Below are 20,757 nucleotides of genomic sequence, written 5' to 3' on the forward strand. Positions count from 1 at the left end.
ACCAGCCTGGATGGATTCCGGGGGGGAGGAACGGATCGCCTACGCAGGATGCCATTTGCTTCCACAGACCGGTAGCAGATGGCAGCGGATGACTTGGACCCGGTCGGCGGCAGGTAGGATCCGGCCGGTGCAAAGTTCGCGGGGTGGTGGAGGTGAGTGGTCTGTTCCACCACGGACTCTGGGGGGGGGCAGATTCTTAGAATCCAGCCTCATTGGAGTCTGTGGTGGAATTCTCCACCATCCCTAGTTGAGAATGAGAGCATTTGAGGCAGAAACTGAGATATACTGGGAGATAAATGAGTAGGAGAACTGTACTGATGAAGCATGGCTAGTGCTGAATGCAGAAGTTAAAATAGCAGAAAATGAGGTTTGGGGGATTAATTGAGGGAAGAGGTCTGTGCTACAGAAAGAAATAGCAAGTGGGGAAAGAACTGGGTAGGACACCAGAAACAAGAAGTAAAATTCAGTGCATTACCTTCTCCATGTCTCATGCTCCGAGGCTTCTTGAATCTTTGCTTCTAGGTTTGAAGCTCCTTGGGCTGAAGTGAAGACCCTTTTCAAGGGGCACCAGTTCTTCTAGATTAGCTTCCAGGAGGGAGCCTGAGAGGTCGCTGCTCTGTTGCACACAGGCACTTCAAAATCCATGAGCTACATGGACAGAGGGCAGAAGAGTGACAGCATTTGTGTAGCCCAGCCTTGCCCAACCTGGCATCCTCCAGATGTGTTGGACGACAACTCCCAGCATTCCCCAGGCAGCCCATTTTCTAAATCCTCAAATGGCAATTAATGGCACACCAAAGACCTCAGTTTGCCAGTGGTTGGCTCTGTTGCATGACTTCATTATGCTGCACCATTCATGCTCTTGTGCACACTTAGAGAAAAGCAGGCCGCTAGATTTGGCAAGATAATGTGCAAAAGACTCTTGGGCACCATTAACCACAGCATATAAGAACAAAAGAACATAAGATAAGAGCCATGCTGGATCAGACCAAAGGTCCATCTAGTCCAGCATTCTGTTCACACAGTGGCCAACCAGCTGCCCATGGAAAACCCACAAGCAGAACCCGCAAGCAGAACCATGGAGCAACACCCTCCCACCCATGTTCCCCAGCAATTGGTGTACATAGGCATACTGCCTCTCATAGTGTATGTAGCATAGAACTACCAGAACTAGTTGCCATTGATAGCCTTCTCCTCCATGAATTCGTCTAACCACCTTTAGCAAACTCTAGGGATGTATGAAACACCTACCTGGCCCCGCGCCGGGCAATCTGCGGTGGGGGGGAGGCACTCCATCCCTCCCCCCAGAATCCTCGACGGGGGGGAGGCACTCCGTCCTTCCCCCCGGAATCCTGCCCAGCCGGCTCTGGCCACCCGCAGCCGGACATCTGGCCACTGGGCAGCCCTGCAGGGATGCAAATGGTGGCTGTCATAGCCGCCGCCATTTGCGTCCCTGTATTGAGCTGTGATAGGCTACATAAATATTTACGTAGCCTATCATGGCAGGGGGAAAAAACCCAGCATATGCAAATGGTGGTAGCCGCCGCCATTTGCATATGCTGGGTCCCCCCCCCACTGTGATAGGCTACATAAATACTTACATAGTTTATCACGGCGGGGGGGGGGGAAACCAGTGTACGCAAATGGCGGTAGCCGCCGCCATTTGCATACGCTGAGTTTCCCCCCCCCCCCCGCGGTGATAGGCTACGTCATTTGCATCCCTGCGGAGGCCGTGATAGGCTACGTAAGTATTTACGTAGCCTATCATGGCTATGAAGAGGAGGAAGTGAATGGCAGCCACAGGACAGCCACCATTCGCAAAGCAGCGCGGACGGGAGCAGGTAAGTGCTCCGTTTCGCGCGCCTTACGTGGGGTGGGGGGGCGAGGACTTCGTTCCGCGATGGATTTCGGGAGGCCAAATGCACTGGCATTCGGCCTCATCGAGATCCGTTGCGGAATTCTCTGACATCCCTAGCAACCTCTATTTCTAAGGCTTAGGCCTGAAACCTTAAACAGTAGCATTAACCAAGAGGAAAACTCTGGATTTAGCTCTAAGGCAATTTAGAATGAAGCACACAGATGACCATCTATAAGAGATGGCAAGTTTGGGAAAGAGGGACAGGTGAATAAAAGACACACAAAAGCCAGAGTAATGTTTGGAAACAACGTTTCAGGGCAAAAATAACAAAGCTATATAAACCTACTTATATGTACCTACGGCCAGGTCTTCAAATAGAGCAGGCCCTAAATGGAGATACTTGGAGTAGACAGCAAAGGCAAATCAAAGACAGAGATGAAGATGAAGACAATGAAAAGCTGTAACCCCCATGGGTATATGCTCAAGCCCCTGCCAACTCCATGATTGGCTAACAGTTGAGCCCTGTTAGCCAATCATGGGCTGTCTGGAGCAGTTTTCCCAGGCCCCTGGGGTGGTGGGGGTGGTGAGAGTTCCTACAGGAATGCAGTTGAGATCACCCAGTCCAGTTAACTGGGTCCTGTTCTGACCTTGGTGCTAGAGACAGCTTGAGATCACACACACACACGGTTTACAACTACCTGCAGCTTTAGCCGCGCAAAATGTTAACTTATGGACTGCTAGGACACAAAAAGGAAATTGAGTTATTGACAGTGATTCCAAATGTGTCAAAAAATTTCCACAAAACTGCCTCAGTGTTTTGATGATGATTATGATGTTTCTGGTGGTGGTAGCAGTTGTGCTCACAGGAGTCCCAACTGCCAGCAGGCACTGATGGTTTTTTTGTTTCATTTTGTTCTAACCACAAGGCTGAAGACTAAGGGCAGGAAGCACTGTCCTCACTCTAATTCAGCTACAGATAACACTAGGAAATGCAGAGGACAGCATCAGCAGCCTAAGTAAGAAAGCTCTGACCACTGAGGAACTCTGGGATAGGATAGGGATGTTCAAATCAGAAAAAAAGAGCTTGTCAAGGTTCTTCAAATGATCTGCAGAGAGAGTGCACAGTCTGACTATGGAATTCACTACCACAAGCCACAGTGATGACCACCAATTTGGATGGCTTTAAAAGGGGGTTAGACAAATTCATGGAGGAGAAGGCTATCAATGGCTACTAGTCCCAATGGCTCTCTGCTACCTCCTGGATCAGAGGCAGTATGCCTATGTACAGCAGTTGCTGGGGAACATGGGCAGGAGGGCGCTGTTGCACTTATGTCCTGCTTGTTGGTTTCCTGTGGGCAGCTGGTTGACCACCATGCAAACAGAATGCTGGACTAGATGGACCCTTGGTCTTAGATAATGCATCTCGAGATACGATCTCTCTGTGTAGATCTGTGGTCTATGGTTTCCAGATGGTCTACACTCAAGATTCTCCGAATGCTACCCTGAAGCCCATTCTAGCTCATGTTTGTATCAGATCAGATCATGAGATTATTTTCACTTTTCACATGAACTTTTGTGCATATTTTCATGTATATTTCTCCAGTTGTATGTAACAATTGTGCAAATGTTTTGAAATGTGTGCATTTTTCTTTCATTGATTGAAATGTGTTCATGCCCATTTTTTTTCAAAACTACATAATGTTTCAGGACCATTTTTCAAATGTGCACATTTAACAGGCTTGCTTGTTTGTTGTACTGAGATTTGCATCGCATGCTCAGAAATGTGCAGACTTCAACCACAGATTCCATTAGGGCCCACATTTGGTTTTTCAGGGTACAAACAGGGTAAATTATTGTCAGAAATTAATTGAAACAAATTTATCATACCCCTACTATAAAGAAGGGTAAGAAGTTTGATCAGTTTGCATTTTAATGTGTACTTACCTAATTCACACTCCCCAGACTCATACACAAACAGTAACACAGTTGAACTATGAATCCACACATTTCTAAGTGTTGTGATCGAGTTAACCAGATACAGATATAGATTAGATACAGTAAGCTGCATTGAGAACTTCAGTTTATAGACAGGGCATAGATATTTCAAATCATAGGGATGGGGGAGAATTTCTCCCCGAAACTTCGGGGGGCCGAGTGCCAACGCATTCGGTCCTCCAAAGGTTGTTCAGGTAGAAATTCTCTGCCCCCCCGCCCCCCCCCCGGGATGGGACTTACCTTTCACGAATGTCCCTCCCGGCGGCGGGTCCCGGCGGCGGTTCGGCAGGTCTTCGTCAGGGGCGGGGGCGGCAGCCGATTTTTCGACCAGCTGCCGCCGCCGCTATTACAAGCACAGTAAAAAAAAAAAAAACGCCCCTGTGATAGGCTACGTAACGATTTACGTAGCCTATCATGGCTAGATTTGCAAAGTCAGCCATGATAGGCTACGTTAATCGTCATGTAGCCTATCACGGGTGACTTTGAAAAAAAAAAAAAAGCATGTACGGCTAATGGCGGTCGCCATAGGGAGCCGCCGTTCACGTTCCTTATTTAGTCCCTGTAGTCTACGTAATGATTTACGTAGACTACGGCGAAAATAAGGACAACGCAAATAGCATTGTCTTTAGCCTATCACAGGGGCTTGTTTTTTTCTTTTCTTTTGAAGTTCGCGGCCGGGCGAGGTGGGAAGCCTCCCCCCCTGGCCTGAATTTCGGACGGGCGAGGCGGGAAGCCTCCCCCCCAGCCTGAATTTCAGCCGGGCGAGGCGGGAAGCCTCCCCCCCGGCCTGAACTTCGGGGGGAGCAGCGAAGCGCGTCCCCCCCACCGCGAAGCAAGCTGCGAGACCAGGTAAGTGACTTTCGTTCATCCCTACAAATCAATGGTTCAATCAGCAAATAAATTGGTCTCATCTTGAGTACTGTGTCCAGTTCTGGCACCGCACTTTAAGAAGGCTGCAGACAAACTGGAAAGGGTTCAGAGGAGGGCAACAAAGATAATCAGGGGTCTGGAAACAAAGCCCTCTGAGGAGAGACTGAATGAACTGGGCACATTTAGCCTTGAGAAGAGAAGACTGAGGGGAGATATTTTCAAGTACTTAGGGATGTCAGAGAATTCCGCCATGGATCTTGGTGAGGCTGAATGCCAGTGCATTTGGCCCCCCGAAATCCATGGCGGAAGGAAGCCCCCGCCCCCCACCCCATGAAACGCACACAAAAAGGAGCACTTGCCTGCTGCCGTCCGCACTGACTTGTGAATGGCGGCCGCCCTGAGGCCGCCATTCGCTTCTTCATCATAGCCGTGATAGGCTACGTAAATACTTACATAGCCTATCACAGCTAACGCAGGGCCACCTTTTGCTGCCTGCAGAGGCCATGATAGGCTCCCTAAGTATTTACGTAGCCTATCACGGCAAGCCCCCCCAAAAGACAGCGCACGCAAATGGCGGCAATGGCGGCCACCATTTGCATTCCCTATTTTTAGCCGTTTTAGCCTATGTACATATTTACATAGGCTATTACGGAGAAAACAAGGGCAACACAAATAGCATAGTTGGCGCCATTTGCGTTCCATTTTTTTTCGCCATAATAGCCTATGTAAATATTTACATAGACTAAAATGGCTAAAAATAGGGAACGCAAATGGCGGCTGCCGTAGCCACTGCCATTTGCGTGTGCTGTTTTATTGGGGGGGGTGGCTTGCTGTGATAGGCTACATAAATACTTATGTAGCCTATAATGGCAGCTTTGCAGGACACAAATGGCGGCGGCTACGGCATCCACCATTTGCATCCGCAGCAGCCCATCTGCAGCCGGAACTCTGGCTGTGGACAGCCCTGGCCAGAGGATCTGCGGAGCCGCCGCAGAGCGGAGGCGGCCCAGGGAGGATTCCGGAGGGAGGGACAGAGCGCTTCCCTCCCACCGCGAATCCAAGCTCCGCTAAGGTAAGTGACTTTTGTACATCCCTATGAAGTACTTGAAAATTTGTACCAGACAGGAAGGCCAGGATCTCTTTGCCATTTATCCCTGAGTGCACGACATGGAATAATGGGCTTAGTGATGTCAGAGAATTCCGCGACGGATCTCGGTGAGGCTGAATGCCAGTGCATTCGGCCCCCTGAAATCCGTCGCGGAACAAAGCCCCCGCCCCCCACCCCACAAAAGGCACATGGGATGAAGTCCCCACTGCCCCCACCCCATGAAAGGCGCATGAAATGGAGGACTTACCTGCTCCCATCCGTGCTGCTTTGCGAATGGCGGCCGTCCTGCGGCCGCCATTCTCTTCATCTTCATAACCATGATAGGCTACATAAATACTTACGGAGCCTATCATGGCTAATGCAGGGACGTCATTTGTGTCCCTGCGGAGGCCGTGATAGGCTACGTAAGTATTTACGTAGCCTATCACGGCAGGGGGGAAAAAAACCCAGCATACGCAAATGGCAGTGGCTACCGCCATTTGCGTACACTGGGGTTTTTTCCCCCTGCCGTGATAGGCTACGTAAATGCTTATGTAGCCTAACAGGGCAGGGGGGAAAAAAACAGTGTAACCAAATGGCGGCGGCTACCACCATTTGCGTACACTGGGGTTTTTCCCCCTGCCGTGATAGGCTACATAAATACTTACGTAGCCTATCACAGCTCAATATACAGGGACACAAATGGCGGCGGCTACGACAGCTGTCATTTGCATCCTTGCAGGGCTGCCCAGCAGCTGGATTGCCATGGAGCAGAGCAGAACTGGCTGGGCAGGATTCCGGCGGGCAGGACTGGATCGTCTCCCCCCTTGTCGAGGATTCCGGTAGGGATGTCAGAGAATTCTGCCACAGATCTTGGTGAGGCCATTTGTGTTCCTTATTTTTCGCCATCTTAGTCTATGTAAATATTTACGTAGACTATTACAGCAAAAATACAGGGGAACGCAAATGGCATAGTGGGCGCTATTTGCGTCCCTTTTTGATTCGCTGTTTTAGCCTACGTAAATATTTATGTAGACTAAGATAACGAAAAATAAGGAACGCAAATGGTGGCGGCCATAGCTGCTGCCATTTGTGTACGCCATTTTTTTTTTTACCCAGCAGCCACCACGGCCGGAAATCCAGCTGTGGACAGCCCTGGCCTGGCTGGCTGCTCCGCGGAGCCGCCGTGCAGCAAAGCTGGCCATCAAGGATTCCGGGGGGAGGGACAGAACGCCTCCCCTCCCACCATGAACAGAATCCACGAAAAGTTAAGTCACTTTCATACATCCCTAGATTCTGGGGGGGAGGGATGGAGTGCCTCTCCCCCACCGCAGATTGCCCAGCGCAGAGCCAGGTAGGTGTTTCGTACAACCCTAAATGGGCTCAAGTTACAGGAAGCCAGATTCCAGCTGAACATCAGGAAAAACATCCTGACCATTAGAGTAATACAACAATGGAACCAATGACCTAAGGAGGTGGTGGGCTCTCCCACACTGGAGGCATTCAGGATGAGGCTGGACAGCCACTTGCCAGGGATGCTTTGACTTGTATATCTGCATTGAGCAGGGGGTTGGACTTGATGGTCTTATAGGCCCCTTCCAACCTTACGATTCTATGATTCTATGGTATCATCTTCAAGCCATCACAAGGGGTACAGCAGTTCCTGCCATCATCCTGCAGCCTTGTGGGATGGGGATAAGAAACTCAATGAGGACTGTTGAAGGAATCCCATTGGTGGGGTGGAGATTAATGAGTTTTTGTCAGCTTGGCCCGCTGTATTTGATCCGTTTTCTGACTGGGTCTGCAGTGAGTCAGGTCGGTTGGCAGATTCTGTGTGTGTGTGTGTGTGTTTTAATTTGTGCAAATTACAGCCATAATTTACAGCCAAAAAAGTCCCTGGGGCTTGGAGAAAACCTGCAGCTCAACCTGCAAATGCAAATCGAGTTGGGCAGCAGCAGAAGTCCGTCAGGCCTCCAAAGGGCTGGATTTCCAAATGATGGGTAACCCCAAACTGAACTGCCAGTAACAGAGCAAGATCACAACTATTGGTAAATTCCCTCCACCTCCCTAGCTAGCGTGGGGCAGGAAAGGCGTTTCTGTTCAGTGCTACTTATCGTCACTGTATTGTAGATGTGAAGCAGAACTCGCCCTTAGACGTAGATTTGCTGACATTTGGGTCAATGCCATTTCCTGACCATTTCACCATACCAGGTCATAGAATCATAGAATTATAGGGTGGGAAGGGGCCTACAAGACCATCCAGTCCAATCCCCTGCTTAGTGCAGGAAGCCTGATACCCAGGAGGTTCCAAGTACTACCCAGGGCTAACCTCTTCCAAGATCAGACAAGATCGAGTGCATCCAGCCCTTTGCTCATACTCTTGCAGACCTGTTTCCTCTTTAGATCCTGTCCCACAATTTGAGCTGGAGAACAAATAAACAAACCAAAAAACTGTTTCCCAAGCTGTAAGTCAGGGTTTTGTTTTGTTTTAAATCAAGGAGTCATAGAGTTACAGGGAGCAGAAAACCCCCACAACAGGGGCACTGCAGAAAGGCAAGTGACAAGCAAAATTGACCAGGTGACTTGAGCAAGGAAGTCAAACACACACTACAACACACACACACCCGAGTCATTAGCAAATATGATATTGAGTTCATCCCCCCACCCACCAGCGAGAAAAACAAAAAAACAAAAACCATTGCTCAAGGTAACATCTCATTGGGCCACATGGGCACTTTGAGGAGCTTTTTTTTCAACTTCTCTTTCACTTCTCCCCAAACAGAGAGATGCATTTGACTTCCCATAAAGGATGCTGGGCAATTTCCTCTAATAGGAAGTACTGTAATTAAAGCAACACTAAGCATTCAATAAACCCATAGGGACAGATCCTCAGCTGGCATAAATCAATGTAGCTGCACAGGAGTCAATGGAGGTACATCAATTTAGACCAGCCGAAGGTTTGGTGCATGTTTGTTAATTGCTGTCACTTCCATCCATACAGCTGGGGCTTCTTGAGTGAGTGGAAGCAGAGTTTAGTCAAGTGCTTTCTCATTACTGCAGCAGAAAGGTTTTAAAAAAGTTTGTTCACTAGTATGCTTGCCTAGGGATGTATGAGACATTCATTTCAGTTCATTTTTGATCAGGATTTTCACCAAGTTTCCACCGTCTGGACTGAAGACCTGATCTGTGGTCCAAGTCCACACATTTCTGAGCTGCCAATGTGATTGGCAGACCAAAACAAAATGTATTTGACAGCATGCATACATTTGAAAAATGTGCATGAAAAAATGTGTGCTTTTGCAAAACATGCACAAATACATTCATAAGAAATGGGAGAAGTATGTGTACATTTCAAAGATGTCTACAATTCATGCACTGGAAAATATGCACAGGTTTTTTTTTCATGTGAAATAGGGATGTACGAAATTTCTACCTGGCTCCATGCTGGTCAATCCGTGATGGGGGGTAGTCGCTCCATCCCTCCCCCAGGAATCCTCCCCGGCCGGCTCCACTCTGCAGCGGCTCCACAGAGCCACCAGCTGGGGCTGGACGCTGCTGGCCTGCTGCAGCCGCAAATGACAGCCATCGTAGTGGCTGCCATTTGCATCCTTGCAGTAAGCCATGATAGGCTACGTACGTATTGATGTAGCCTATCATGGCAAAAGCCAGCCACGCAAATGGCGGCCGCTACGACGGTCACCATTTGCGGCCGCAGCAGCCTGGCAGCAGCCGGGAGACCAGCCGTTGCCACCGCCACCGCATCTGCTGCCTAGGGATGTCAGAGAATTTCACCACGAATCTCGGGGAGGCCGAATGCCAGCGCACGGCTGACTGCAGGGATGCAAACGGCGGCGGCTATGGCCGCCGCCAATTGCAGTCCCGGCAGGACAAGATTCATGGTGGGAGGGACGAGGCGCCTCCCCCCCGGCCAGAATTTCGGGCGGGAGGGACGGGGTGCCTCCCCGCTGGCCAGAATTTTGGGCGGGAGGGATGGGGCACCTCCCCCCCGGCCAGAATTTTGGGGGAGGGATGGAGCACCTCCATCCCACCGTGAATCAAGTTTCGACAAAGGTAAGGGACTTTCGTACATCCCTACCACCGCCGCATCCGCTGCTGCTGTCGCTACTGCTGCTGCCACATCCACCACCAGGTAAGCTCCATCCCGGGGGGATTCCACGGGGTAGCGGGTGGGGGGAGGTCATTGTGCCACGGATTCCAGGGGGCCGGATTCTAAAGAATCTGGTCTCATTGGAGCCCATGGCAGAATTCTCTGATGTGAAAAGAAAACAAAAAACACACAAAGGTTACAATCCCTTTGAACCTCTGACATCGGCCCCTAGGGGTGGACGAAAGTCACTTACCTGTCCTTGAAGATTTCCCGCGGTGGGGGGGAGGCACTTCGTTGCTCCCCCCGCGAAGTTCAGGACGGGGGGGAGAGGCTTCCCGCCTCGCCTGGCCGAAATTCAGGCCGGGGGGGAGGCTTCCCGCCTCGCCCGGCCGAAATTCAGCCCGGGGAGGAGGCACCTCACCTTGCCCGGCCGCGAACTAAACAGTTAAAAAAAAAAAACGCCCCTGTGATAGGCTACGTGATGATTAACGTAGCCTATCACGGCTAGATCTGCAAAGTCAGCCGTGACAGGCTACGTAAATCGCCACGTAGCCTATCACGGGTGACTTAAAAAAAAAAAAAAGTGCCTACGCAAATGGCGGCCCCCATAGGGAGCCTCCATTCGTGTTCCTTATTTGGTCGCTGTAGTCTACGTAAATCTTTACGTAGACTACGGCGAAAATAAGGGCAACGCAAATAGCGTTGCCCTTATTTTTGCCGTAGTCTACGTAAACATTTACATAGACTACAGCGACCAAATAAGGAACAGGAATGACGGTTCCCTATGGGGGCCGCCATTATCCGTACGCGCTTTTTTTTTTTTTTTTTAAGTCACCCGTGGTAGGCTAAGTGACGATTTACGTAGCCTATCACGGCTGACTTTGCAAATCTAGCCATGGTAGGCTACGTTAATCATCACGCAGCCTATCACGGGGGCGTTTTTGTTTTTTTTTCTTTGATTGCAATGGCGGCGGCGGCAGCCTGTTGAAAGATCGGCTGCCGCCCCTGCCCCTGACGAAGACCCGCCGAACCGCTGGCCGGACCCGCCGCCGGGAGGGACATTCGCCAAAGGTAAGTCCCGTCCCGGGGGGGTGCGGGGGGCGGGGGGGCGGAGAATTTCTCCCCGAAACTTGTTCGGGGGGCCGAACACGTTGGCGCTTGGCCCCCCGAAGTTTCGGGGAGAAATTCTCCGCCATCCCTATCGGCCCCAAAGCTTTAGGAGCAAGCTGATTCTCTTCAGACCACTTTGGAGAAGCCCTGCTTTGCATTCATGTTCAGGACTGTGAATGGGGAAAGTTCTGGTGTTAAGTGAATGCAAGCAAAATGCTCATACATCCTTATGGAGAGGTAGACACCACCAATACAGGCACAATCAATCTATTTAGAAATCATCTTCTGTAATTCTGAAATAGTGGGTGGCTGAAGGAGAGATTTCATGAAATGTATTCAAAAAACTGTCACATGCCTCCATGTTCTGCCACCTGCTCAGGCGACAGGCTCCACCCCTGAGCTCCCAGGTGCCACCCCCTGTGTCTCAGGGTCTGATCCTTAGGAGACCTAGCAACTCTATGTTTATCTTACATGAACCAATTGGAGTTTTACTCAACTCTAGCTGTGGCCCAGGAGGCTCCACCCATAAGAAGGGATGGTTCAAGAGTCCGAGGAGGGGGTGGTGTCCAATGGACTCCCCCAAACCCAGCCACCTGGACCTCACTCACCAGCCTGGGGGGGGGGGTTGCTTGCCCTCTCAGCAACTGGCAGGAAGCACTGCAAAGCCATCCGTCGCCTTACTGAGTCACCATTGGGTGCAGAAATCGCAGCTCAGTTACTTCCGCAAAGCTAATGTTGCGTCTGTGTCTGTGGCTGCCTTAAAGGGACAATGACTCAGTGTTACAGGTGTAAAGGACCCTTTATGCTGGTAATATTGAGTCATCACCCCTTGAAGGAAGCCACAGATGCAACGTTAGATTTGCGGAAGTAACTGAACTGTGATTTGTGCACACAATGGCGACTTGGTAAAGCGATGGCCAGCCTTGCTTGCAGTGCTTCCTGAGTGGTCGACAAGTTGTCCCATAGCTTCTGCAGTGCAGTTCGTGCAGGTGGGTGGTCACAGCAGCTCATTGACCACCCGATGGGAACAGCTGGAGATGAGTCCATCCATCCCTACATATAGGGTCCAAAATGTTTGATTTTGAGAGTGGGCAACCCTATTCTTTCAATTGGCAACTAGCAGTTCCAGTGCATAGTGCTTTATTCTCCTGTACCCTTAAAAAAGAAAAAAAGAAAGTATATTTGCATTCTGACTTTGGCACAGACTCACGCACAGTATCTCTTTACTCCTTCCACCGCTCTGTGGAATTTGGTTTCAAAGCTTGTTACATGCTTCTGTCATTTAATGATATTAAAATGAAAACAGAAGTAGCTTGCAAACAATCCTCAGATCGATCCTAACACAATCAAAACAAAGATCTCCCTGTTCCTTCATCCCCCTCCCCGCTCCTCCTGGATGGTAACCCTGTCAATTTGTCTGTGAAAGCGGATTTCATTGTCACATTGTCATATCACAAATTTTATTTCTTTCTATGGGGGTTGCCTTGCTTCTGATCCTCATGATATACTGTCATTGCTGCTGTATTTGTATACTACTTTTCCATATACATTAGGTTCAGGGTGGTTCACAAAAAAAAAAACCCATTACAAAATAACAACTAAATATAATATAATTAGATCACCACAATGTTATTTGCATCACTTCAGTGGAAACCAGATATTGGGTAGTATCCTAGGGAGCTCTGACAACCTGTCCTGATCTAGAAATGAGCATTTCTGCTCATTTCCGGGGCTACTTTTAGAAGTGCCAAAGCCCTATTGCACAAAGGAGTGGGTCCCATCAGTGCAACAGAACCAGGGGAGGCAAAGCAGCCCAATTAGATACTGCCCATTGAGTTGAAGCTAAAAAAAATATGAAACAAAATATTGAGGGGGTGGAGAACCAAAAGACCATGACAAGTTTAAAAGTGGGGAGCAAAGTGCTGCAATTGTCATAATTTATTAGTGCTGTGCCAATACATTATTCCACTCCCCCCCCCCGCACCATTCTCATTCAATTTCATAGAACATAAGGACATAAGAAGAGCCATGCTGAGTCAGACCAAGGGTCCATCAAGTCCAGCATTCTGTTCACACAGTGGCCAAACAGCTGTTGACCAACAACCCACAAGCAGGGTATGAGTGCATCAACACCCTCTCACCCATGTTCCCCAGCACCTGATGCACATAGGCATACTGCCTCTAATACTGGAAGCAAGAGTATAGCCATCAGGACTAACAGCTATTGATAGCCTTCTCCTGCATGAATTTGTCCAGCCCCCTCTTTAAAGGTATCCAATTTGGTGGCCATCACTACATCTTGTGGTAGCAGATTCCAGTTTAACTATGTGCTGTGGGAAGAAGTCTTCCTTTTATCTTTCCTGAGTTTCCCACAAACGAGCTTCTAGGGATGGCAGAGAAATCTGCTACGGACTCCAATGATGGCGGATTCTTTAGAATCCAGCCCCCTGGAGTCCATGGCGGAACTGACTACCCCCCCACCCCCCGAAATCCCCCAGGACGGACCCTACCTGGTGGCGGCTGGTCCAGGTCATTGTCTTTGTTCCACAGTCATCTGCTGCCGGGCAGCGGAACAAAATGGCGTCTGGCGTAGCGGACACTATTTGTGTCCCTGCCCTTGGCCGTGATTGGCTACGTAAATATTTACATAGCCAATCACAAAAAGTTCAGGGACGCAAATGGCATCTGCTATGCCATTTGCATCCCTGCTCTTTGCTGTGATAGGCTGCGTAAATATTTACATAGCCAATCACGACCAAGGGCAGGGACCCAAATGGCATCCCCTACGCCGGATGCCATTTGCAGCTGCAGCCCTTCAGCGGACAGAAGTCCAGCTGCGGGCGGTCCCAGCCAGCAGCTCCGTGGACTCACCACAGAGCAGAGCCGGCCAGGCAGAATTCCAGGGGGAGGGACAGATCACCTGCCCCCCTGCGGATGCCTGGACTGGAATGGGGTGAGTATTCTGTACACCCCTATGAGCTTCATGGGATGACCCCAGGTTCAGTATTATGAAAGAGGGAGAAAAACTATCCATATTTTTCACACTATGCATAATTCTGTACACCTCTAGCATGTCTCCCCTTATTCGCCATTTTTCCATGCTAATCAATCCCAGCTATTGAAACCTTCCTTCATAGGGGAGATGCCCCAGCCCCTTGATCATTTTAGTTGCTCTCCTGTGAACTTTTTCCAGCTGTACAGTATCTTTTTTAGGTGCAGTGACCATAACTGTATACAGTGTGGTATTGTAAGTGTGGCTGCACCATCGATTTGTATAAGGGCAGTATGATAGTGGCAGTTTTATTCTCAATTCCCTTCCTAATTATTCCTAACATGATGTTTGCTTTTTTGGCTTTTTCACAGTAACAACACACTGGGTTGACATTTTAATCGAGCTGTCCACCACAACCGCCAGAACTCTTTCTTGGTCAGTCAATGTAGCTCAGATCCCCTCAGGCTGTACTTGAAGTTGGGATGTTTTGCCTCAGTGTGCAAAACTTTACACTTGCTTAAACTGAAACACATTTGCCATTTAGATCCTCCCAGTTTGGAGAGATCCTTTTGGAGCTCTTCACAATCTCTTTTTTGTTTTGACCACCCTAAATATTTTGGTGTCATCCGTTAACTTGGCCAGTTCACTGCTCACTCCTAAGTCCAGATCATTTATGAATAAATTGAAAAACATTGGTCCTAATACAGATTACTGTGGGACCTCACTATTTACACCTTTCCATTGGGAGAATTTACCATTAATCATGCTCTCTGCTTTCTTTAACCAGTTACTGATCCATAAGAGGACCTGTCCTCTTATTCCATGACTGCTGAGTTTTCTCATGAGTGTTTGTTGAGAGACTTCAACCAAAGTCTTTTGGAAGTCCAAGTAAACAGTGACTACTGGATCACCCCTATCTGTAGGTTTTTTGACACTCTCAAAGAACTCTAAAAGGTTAGTGAGACAGGATTTACCTTTACAGAAGCCATATTGAATCTTTTTCAGCAGGGCTTGTCCCTCTCTATGTTTACTAATTTTATTGTTAATAATGCCTTCAACCAATTTACCCAGAATAGATGTTAAGCTAACTGCCCTGTAATTCCCCAGATACCCTCTGGATCCCTTTTTGAAAGAAAAAAAAATGGTGCTGCATTGCCTATCTTCCAGTCCTCTGGTACAGAAGCTGATTGTAGGGACATGTGGCATATTTTGGTTAGAAGATCAGCAATGCCATATTTGAGTTCTTTAAGAATTCTAGGATGGTTACCATCTGGGCCCAGTGATTTGTTTACATTCAAAGAAATTGTCTTCAAAAAGAAATTCAAAGGAGAAGAAAATTTTGGAGAAATTAACATGGGTTGGGTTTGGGGTTCTTGTCCTTAGTTTATTTGTGAGGTGGCCAAAGAGTGTGCAAAAGCATCCACCCTTTCGCTGTACATTTTCCCCCCAGCAGCTTGTAGCACCCTTATCTTCCCACTAGGGATGTCAGAGAATTCCACGACGGATCTCAGTGAGGCCAAATGCCAGTGCATTGCATTCAGCCCCCTGAAATCCATTGCTCTCTGGGTGGTTCACAAAAATTAAAACTGCAGAGCACAGCATAAAACAATATTAACTATATGAAAGCTTAAAACCACAATATAACAGTGCAACCAGAATAAAACCTAGCAGCAATACAGAGATGTAAAATACTGGTTTTAAACACCAAAGCTAAAGGACTAGGAAGCTAAAAGGTTAAAATACTGGGAGAATAAAAAGGTCTTCACCTGGGATGGAAGGTGTACAACGTAAATGCCAGGTGAACCTCTCTAGGGACCTCATTCCAAGACAGTTCCCTCTGTCTTGAGCATGGGTTTTGCAAATTGGGAGGGGGGGTTAATATAAAAATGAACTTAAATGAAGTTTTCACTCATCTGCAGCAGCCCAAATTCAACAGGTACAGTTATTTCCAGCACGGAGAGGACCATGACGTACCTGCCTGCCATATAGCTGCTAAAGACATGGAGCTGCCTGTCAGAAAAAGGAGGTGGCAAGCCTAAGTCAGCATTAATATGATTGAAAGCACAGGGATTCAAATGCAACTTTTTAAGAAGAAAGCACTCAAAGCCCCAGAAGGGATAGATGAATCAGTCAGTTTTGGTTTCTCCCATATTGAAGTGTTTGGGTTTTTTGTTTTTAATCGCAAGTTAGAAGTTGTCCAAAACAGGGAGAACCTTGCAAATCTAGGAAATTTCTTAGGAAAGGCAAACTGAAATGAAAATCTCACCCGTCCCTATATAAGAAGAGCAGTGCTGGATCAGACCAAGGGTCCATGTAGTCTAGCATTCTGTTCACACAGTGGCCAACCAGCTACCCAAGCAGGACACAAGTGCAACAGTGTCCTCCACCCATGTTCCCCAGCAACTGGTGCACATAGGCATACTGCCTCTGATACTGGAGGTAGCAGGTAGCCATCAGGACTAGTAGCCATTGATAGCCTTCCCCTCCATGAATTTGTCCAGTCCCTTTTTTGCAGGCATCCAAATTGGTGACCATCACTACATCTTGTGGTAGTTAATTCCATAGTTTAACTATGCACTGTATGAAGAAGGACTTCCTTTTATCTGTCCTGAATCTCCCACCAATCCGCTCCATGGGAAGGCCTCATTGACTTCTACTATCATGAGAGAGAGAGAGAGAGAGAGAGAGAGAGAGAGAGAGACTTTCTCCACACCACACAGAATTCTGTATACCTCTAGCATGTCTCCCCTCTGAGCTACACAGTCCCAGTTGTTGTAACCTTTCCTTACACTGGAGGTGCTCCAGCCACTTAATCATTTGATGACGATATTATCCATTCAGTCATGTCTAGGGATGGTGGACAATTCCACCACGGATTTCAGTGAGGCCGAATGCCAGTGCATTCCCCCGAAATCCATGGCGAAATGTCCTGCCCCCCTGCCCCCCCACAGATTCCCCCCGGGACGAGGCTTACCTAGGGCGGATGTTCCAGATGGCAGCGGCTCCGGCAGTGGCTCTGGCGGCGGCTGGTCTTTTGACTGGCTGCTGTGGCCGCCATTTGCATCTGGGTCTTTGCTGTGATAGGCTACATAAGTATTTACGTAGCCTATCACAGCAAGCCAAGCAAAAAAAAAGGCGTAGGCAAATGGCAGCGGCTACGGCAGCTCCCATTTGCGGTCCCTATTTTTTGCCGTTTTAGTCTATGCAAATATTTATTTATTTATTTATCTAGCCTGATATTTAGATATTTATCTAGCCTGAAAGATATATGTTTAACTTCAGATCTTTTTGTGTGTTTTAATCTCAGTCGAATTTTTTGTAGTGGTGTATGAAAGTCACTTACCATTTTGCGGATCTGCTTCATGGTGGGGGGGAGGCGCTCTGTCCCTCCCCCCAGAATCATCGATGGGGGGGAGGTGATCCGGTCCTCCCCCCCGGAATCCTCGAAAGCCGGCTGTGCTCTGTGGCAGCTCTGCAGAGCAGCCAGCCAGGCCCAGGCCAGGGCCGTCTGCAGCTGGATTTCCGGCCGCGGAGGACTCTGGGTAAAGTAGGAAAAAAACGCATACGCAAATCCCCCCATGGATCCCCCCTGGGACGAGACTTACCTGAGGCGGATGTTCCGGGCTGCGGCGACTTTGGCAGTGGCTTCAGCGGCAGCGGCCGCGGTTTTTTTTTTTTTTTTTTTACCCAGACATTTTAGGCTATGTAAAAACTTACGTAGCCTATCACATCTGGGTAAAAAAAAAAAAAAAAAAGTGTACACAAATGGCGACGGCAGCTACGGCCGCCACCATTTGCGTTCCTTATTTTTCTTCGTCTTTTTTTTTTTTTACAGAGACATGATAGGCTACGTAAAAACTTATGTAGCTTATCACGTCTCTGTAAAAAAAACAACAAACAATGACAAGACTGCAAATGGCGGCAGCGGCAGCCGGTCGGAAGACCAGCCACCGCAGCCGCTGAAGCCACCGCCGAAGCCGCCACAGCCCGGAACATCCGCCTCAGGTAAGTCTTGTCCTGGGGGGGATCCATGGGGAGGCGGGGGGCAGGCCGTTCCGCCACAGATTTCGGGGGGCCGAATGCACTGGCATTCGGCCTCACCGAGATCTGTGGCGGAATTCTCTGACATCCCTATTTTTTTGAGGAGTTAAGACTGAGTCTTAACTCCTCAAAAATAGAAAATTATGATATGGTATTATCCATTCAGTTGTGCCCGACTTTTGGCGATTCTATGGATAATCTCTCTCCATGTATCCCAATCTTGTACTATTTCTTTGAGCTTTTCCATGCTCTGGTTGGTATCAATTTTGATGGTATCTAGCCATCTTGTTCTTTGGAGGCCAGGTTTCCTTTTACCACTAACCAATCCAAGCATAATTGCTTTTTCTAGTGAGTTCCTCTGCATAACATGGCCAAAATAAGTCCATCGCAGTTTCATAATTTTTCCATCCTATGACTTGTCTGCGTTTATATGTTACAGTACTTGCTTATTTGTTATCTTAGCTGTCCAAGGAATGTGCAGGAGCCTTCTCCAACACTTAATCATTTAGGTTGCCCTTTTCTGCCCTCTTTCCGACTCTACAATATCCATTTTTAGGTGCAGTGACCAGAACTGTACACAGTATTCTACAATGGAAGCTGTCTAACATTGAGTTGGATCAATGGTCCATCTAGCTCAACATTGTCTAGCTCCATCTGTTCTGTGGGCCAGTTGCTGGACTGTGTCTTGTCATCCTATGCATTGGAACTAAGTAACATTTCGGTCACATTCAACTCTCTGTCTGATCAAAGTCACTTCAACTTAGAAGTAAGGAAAACAAAGGGATGATCAGGCTCAAATCTGCTTGCTATGATGGAGGTTTATTGATTGGGATCCAGGGATCCAGGAACTGCACCAGTACTTGGCATCAGTGAGAATATGCCAGGGCCCTGGGCTATTTGTTCATGTTCAATTTTAAACTTTTCACTGCCACTGTTAGTGGTGGTGGCACACTGTCTTTGCAAATATAACCTTGGCAGAGGCAGAGGCCATGCACCAATACAGTGTCACAGCAGGCCCAGGTGGGATCCAAACAGCTGCATGTGAAGTGTGATGGTGTTTACACTAATGCACACTTGTCTTGTATAGTGCAGGGATGGGGAACCCCAGGTTTACACTAATGCACACTTGTCTTGTATAGTGCAGGGATGGGGAACCCCAGGTTCCCCAGATGGCCATGCCCCCTTCCTTAGCACTACCCTGTTTTCCCCAACCCGTTAGCGTTGCCCTTATTTTCGCCGTAGTCTATGTAAACATTGACGTAGACTACAGCGACCAAATAAGGAACGGGAATGGCGGCTCCCTATGGGGGCCGCCATTATCCGTACACACTTTTTTTTTTTTTTTTTAAAGTCACCCGTGATAGGCTACGTGACGATTCACGTAGCTGACTTTGCAAATCTTGCCGTGATAGGCTACGTGAATCGTCACGTAGCCTATCAGGGGACGTTTTTTTTTGTTTTCTTTCATTGTAATGGCGGGGGCGGCAGCCGGTCGAAAGACCGGCTGCCGCTCCCGCCCCGCTCGAACACCGGACGAACCGCCAGCCGGACCCGCCGCCGGGAGGGACATTCAGGGAAGGTAAGTCCCATCCCGGGGGGGGGGGGCGGGGGGCGGGGGGGGCGAGGATTTCTCCCCGAAACTTGTTCGGGGGGCCGAACACGTTGGCGCTTGGCCCCCCGAAGTTTCGGGGAGAAATTCTCCGCCATCCCTAATTATACCTATACAGCCTTCTTCCAAACATTGCAAGTATTATTAAATATTCAATCCACTACACCACAAACGATAAACCTTATCTTTCAGTATCATAACCTCAGTTTTATAGCAAAGGAATGGGAGCAAATAATCCATTTCCATTGGCCATATATTACCATTCAGTTAATGTGTATTAATAAACATTAAAGGTTTAGCCAACAAGAAATAGTAATAATAACAATCCCATAATTATATTATTATTAATAATAATAATAATAGAAAAAAGTTTAGGAAAATGATAAAAAAAGTGAATCATTTGTACATTTTAAGTAATATCACATCTAAAAATATATTTATATGTGTACGCACACATACACACACAAATAGGCATTTCTTCAGGTCTTCCTGAATTTTGTGCAAATTTTGTCGAAGAAAAATAACCCAATTAAAAAAAAAAAAAACTGGCCAAAGAGGTGTGTTTCCCCATAGGCTAAAGTGTGAAAATGCACTGGGTGTCTGTGTATGTGCACATTTTTGCATGTTCACATTTGCGGAAATTTGTGTTTGCACAAATGCAAATTTGTGCAGCTTCGGAATCTTAAAAAAATCTGATTCCATTGATGGGCGGATGATGGAACGAAAGGTGCCTGGACATCCGTGAAACACAGACAGAATGGATTTCACACAATCTGTCCCTATCACTGAGTAGTTTCCTGGCCTTTGTGCAGTCTCTCCCTCTCTCTCTCTCTCTCTCTTCCCCCCCCTCTCCCCCCGCCCCCATTTTAAAAGGTTGAAATGACTCCCCTAAGCTTAGTTCTTGGCAGTAAGAGCTTTACACTACAGTATGCTGGTATTGTTTTTTTTGGGGGGGGGATTTTGTCCCATCCCCATCCCCTTTGCCTTTGGCCCCACCAACCACTGGGACCCTGAGAGCTTCTCTGAAATTTAATTTGGCCCTCATGCTGAAAGAGGTTCTCCACCCCTGGGATAGTGGTTAGGGCAA

This window comes from Heloderma suspectum, chromosome 2 (genome assembly GCF_057233095.1).
Source record: "Heloderma suspectum isolate Gila_16-S chromosome 2, 16-S_ref, whole genome shotgun sequence".
Lineage (NCBI taxonomy): Eukaryota > Metazoa > Chordata > Lepidosauria > Squamata > Helodermatidae > Heloderma > Heloderma suspectum.